This window comes from Argopecten irradians, chromosome 8 (assembly GCF_041381155.1).
Source record: "Argopecten irradians isolate NY chromosome 8, Ai_NY, whole genome shotgun sequence".
NCBI lineage: Eukaryota > Metazoa > Mollusca > Bivalvia > Pectinida > Pectinidae > Argopecten > Argopecten irradians.
The window spans coordinates 28292080-28297250 of record NC_091141.1 but is presented as its reverse complement, the minus strand read 5'-3'; the positions used below and the strand labels follow the sequence as shown (position 1 = coordinate 28297250).

The 5171-nt window shown below is 32.9% G+C and overlaps 1 protein-coding gene across 1 annotated transcript in view; it reads right to left on the bottom strand.

Annotated features, from left to right (window-relative positions):
- The window catches only part of LOC138330051 (soluble guanylate cyclase gcy-31-like), a 39846-nt gene extending 36741 nt beyond the window's left edge, over positions 1-3105 (bottom strand). Inside the window, 1 exon segment of the mRNA XM_069277427.1 lies at positions 3047-3105. The gene's annotated coding sequence lies outside the window, so the exon portion shown is untranslated.
- Positions 3106-5171: the final 2066 nt, after the last annotated feature.

The window sequence follows — 5171 nt, the reverse complement described above, 5'->3', positions numbered from 1 at the left end:
ACGAAATACGGCAGAATCAGCATCTTCAATATTAGTTTTTGTTCTCTTGTAATTATCTCAGTGAAATGGCCAATCTATGGTCCTAATTAATCATGTGCAAACTGATATTATAAGTATTCGCTGGCGAAAAATATACATGTGTTCCATTTGCGGATTCGCACCAGTTATACCGGTGTGAATTTGCATTGCCTGTAATGGAACGCACCATGCAAGCCAAAATGAACCGGTACAAATGTTTTAAGCATACCAGTTTGATCAATGTGCATTAATAATGACGTTAAGGGGGTTATTTTCTTCAACGGAAGTTGTCGTCTCCAAGATGACATATTTTGCGCAGTAATGATGCGCACTTTGGAGTAGCAAGATGGATGGTCGCTCTCGGGTCTTCCGCAGGGGAGGTTACTGATATAAGGCGGAAACCAGTCTAATATTTCATATGGTTGCCGTCATATTGGATAAATTCAAACCCGTGCCATTAGCTGGTGCCATATCAATTCAGTAGACCTGTTACGTACTGATAAATTCTTGCAAACATAAATAATAACTGTTGATTTTTCCTCTTTCAATAATAAATACTTGATTGTGCTAGTATTCTGTATACGAATTTGATAGACATCAATCAGTCAAATTGCAAATCAATCTCATTAAGATACGGAACGTTTGTATGCAAAACATTTTTTCATCTTTGCACCTGTTTAGAAGTCTTCAAAATGTCAATATCTCGATTATCGGTTTTCATAGTTCTAGCGATCCCAAGTTTTGATTAATGTTTCATGGTACAGATGAAACCACGAAGTGGAAAATGGTGACGTCAGTCACGGTTTGTAATTACTAAATATGACGACATTTGAGGTAGAATATCAAATATGTCTCACATTGCAATATTTAGCTATATTGCATGACTGGTTTTTTATTGTAAAATGATGAGTTTAAACCTTGACAACAGTTGTCAGACTTCTTGGTATTTATAAAAGTTTCCTTGAAAAAAAATCTAAAATAAGAAGAATGGAAAAAGACAGAACGGTATAAATAAATTTAAGCTACGTCAACATGATAAGCATAAAAAAGATTACCGGTTCTTCAATTACATTCAGCCTGAATTTGTCATTTGCCGTTTTAATTCCGAAAATAATTCAAAATAAACAAAAATGAAACATTACAGCTAAAATACGTTATTTCTATTTCTTACAATTTCTGTTTACAAAGTGACAACAAGGAATACACAATCCGACAAGATCTGCAGTTTTTTGGGGGTAGCTGTACTCGTTGCGAAACATGTTTGATATTTATGAGGTGTAAAGCGGTCAGCATACGCCCTAGACGTACTGCTTCGACTCGCAAAGCAACTCAAAACAAACTTCTATTGCTATCAAAACAGTTTTCGTTAAAATCAAACAGACGTCCCTTTACATATCACCACGAGAGTAAGAGAGAGATAGATTTGTTAAGATTGAAATGATGAAGCTGCAGTTCTTAGTGACTTTACGGATTACATATTACGTAGTTGATAATTAATTTGATACGCTTTTGTTTACTGTCGTTTATGCAGCATAAACTATTTGCGTTTAAATACACTTATATTGCCGTGTCTTTCATAGAAAAGACATTTAAAATAGATTTTACACAATATTTCTTCATTTTCATGAAACTTCGAAACGTTTTCTCATGTCATTCTATGACACCATGATAGAAAGACAATAAAAACGACGTCACAGGCTATTCACCATTATATTATTTCGCCTTTGTTTGGATTCTGTTGTCACATAATAACGACTTAGTAATGTATATATTGGCATTGCAAAGTAGATATACTATTCATATCTATCTAATAATTACATTGGGAAAGTGTGTGTATATACATACATACACTCATTTGTTTATAACACGGAAACTGGAAGTCATATGGTTAATACTTGTTATACGACAATGTAGCTTCAAGAATATAATTGAGCTTTACACCGATTTACAGACCCGATTTAAGTAATTAACACGTTTTTTTCCAAAGTGAATGATCTTGTAAAAGTAAATTTGCGACCCGAATTTCTGTCCTATTCTTGCTGTAAATTTTGCTGAATGTCTTTTCAGTATGCATAACAAGAAGATATATTGTAAAAACAAAAAGAACAGTTTTACATTTACTGTGATAATATACTTATTCGATATGTGAAAAAGAAATATAAACAATTTCACATTCTAATATGTGAAAAAGAAAAAAAAAATCAACAATTGAAAATTCTGATATGTTGAAAAGAAATTTCAACAAGTGCAAATTTCGATTTGTGAAAAAGAAATATCAACAATTGCAAATTCTAATATGTGGAAAAGATATTTCAATAAGTGCAAATCCTGTATTTTAAAAAAGAAAAATTGACAATTGCAAATTCTGATATTTGAAAAAGAAATGTCAACAATTGGAAATTTTAATATGTGAAAAAGAAAAGAAAAAATCAACAATTGGAAATTCTGATATGTAAAAAAGAAATGTCAACAATTGCAAATTCTGATATGCTAAAAAGAAATACCAACAAGTGCAAATTTCGATATAGGAAAAAGAAATATAAACAAGTGAAAATTCTGGTATGTGAATGATTTTACTCTGTATACACAGCGCGAAATGATCACACCGCGAGCTGAATTACAGCTGAGGAAAATATCCACGTTTACAGCATTCATGTAGATATAACCACTCGACACGAACTGTATCCTCTGTTTAACGATAAACATTTCAATTGATGGTTAAGATAATGCACAACCTGACTCCTGTGAAGAAATCAACTACTACAGACACGCCCGAAATTACCAGCTGCTCAGATGTGACCTTTGTTTTTCTCGTCCTTAAACAACTCCGACCGAGACAGATCTGATCGATTGATTATCACTCGGGGTGAATATTTTGTTCAAAGACGCTTTATGCCATTCCATTCTCGAATCGCTGTATCAAGTGCATTATGTAGTACATGTATTTATGTTGTGCAGATTTTTACAAGCGAAAATTTTATATTACAAACCTACTGATAAAATGATGTACATAATGTAGCATACTTACGGTCTGCCGATAACTTTAAAACTTCCTAGCTGCATGGATAATATTTTGCTGACACAATCTTTAAAAAAAAAGTTTTAATATTCATTTCCTGTATATAACATTTTAATTAAATTAAATTATGAAATCAATATCTAATGAAATTATATTATGACATTCATTTTGTACGATGGACTGCCGTTCCTTTCCTCTCGGGTTTGATGGTTTGATTGCGAAAACGCCAGATTTCCCGGTAAAACACTATCAACCTATATACTTAGAAGCAGAAAAATGTCCAACGTTAGTTTCGAATTTATGGCCTAGCGTGTTAGAAATAAACGGGAAAATGTCAAACACACTTATCGCTTTGCCATCTCGCACCAAATTTTCACGCATATCCCACAACGTGCAATTTGTCTAATATCATTGATTTTTAGTTATGTAAATATGTGGGTGCATTTAAAGCCAATAATATTTACTATTATCGTTGGATCTAATACAGCGGTGAAGTAATCTGTGGAAAGTTTATGCATATATTGACTTTGATTTTCAATTTCAAACCTTAGATTATAAGTCGTTTATCATTAATTAACACAACAGCGATGGTTGATAAGCGAATGCCACATCAGTCCAATTTTTGATTAAAAAAGTTCCGTTAGAAAAAAAAACCTAATTATTTTATTTCAATTAATCAAGATGAAATTGATGTCTGGAAACATTTTGACAATTCTAAAATCAATATATGTGTACATTTCCAGCCTTAGTACACCAGCCTGCAATATATTATCAGCGTGGTATTATACTTAATTGGTGCTCAATACTTTTGATTAATTTGAATATAGTTTATAAATTATTGATATAATACACAGCAATTTGCGTATGCTCTCATCGTAAACTTATACTATAGATCTGTTATAAATCTACTCTATAAAATTCCAAATCCACTGCAGGACTCTTTTTCTATGGAATCATTAAACTGTTGTTTCTTCCAATCAGAAGCGGCGTTACAAATGGCAAAGTCATTGTTTCCTTTAATTGTAAGCCACTGAAGATACTTCTTACAAACAATATTAAATCATGCCCTTTTAGAGTGCGACCTATGCAAGTGGGTGTTTAAACTATTCAATCACTTGCAACTTATTATGGTCGTTGAGCGACCTTTTGATTACTGTGGTAATTTAATGACGTGACGACTTGTTTAAGTGACATGGATCAACAGATCAAAAGTGCAACCGAGAGCAACCCCTCACGTGTAGGTATCAACCAGAGGTTATTGCTAGCCATTGAATGTCAAACATCTTAACAATTTAAACACACATGCTCTCTCAGGACTTCTAATTAATCAATTGCGTCTATCTGAGTGACGTTGTATTTACGAATGTAATGTCGTAGTTTTTTATGGAGAAAACTACCTAATTTTGCACACCAAATACTAAATTTTGTTAACTCTTTAATATGCATAGATACAAACAGAAACATGAAAACTGTATCCCTAAAATGATAACAAAGTTTTAGGTAGAAGATGATGCAAGGAGTTTCAACATAAATCTATTATACAGAGACCACTACTTTACTACTTCAATTGTGTACGTCGAATATTGAGTTATATCTCATTTACAAATGCGTGTTACTCATCGGTTTGTAGGTTAAATTAGCAATGCTGTGCTGTGTCAGAATTCAATGTAACAGGCGGTGTGGATATGTTCCATTATTTCACCTTTTGTATCCCTCCGCCAGGGCATCAACCACGTCAGAAATGCTTAATTGTGTCTGGTTGTAAAACAAAAAATAGCAACTCAACAATGTGACATTAAATTAGAATACTTAATGTGCACAGGTTTTATTTAATATACACAGTGCAATAATTGATGTAACCCAAACAGTTTGAAAGCTGAATATGCAAAAACGATTCACACACGAAAATAACGACATTTACAGTATAGAATATATACGTCAATACACTAATGAACGTCTCGTCTGGACGTCAATCTAACCTTGACATTTAGAAGTAAAAGTGAGTGGTTCCTAAAACAGCTGACGATCACTAAAATATATTCTTGTATGTGTCCCGAGAATGTCTATTGAGCAATTAGTTATCGTATATATGGATAGGTTTCCTCTTACTGGCAACTGACCAGAATGTTATAAA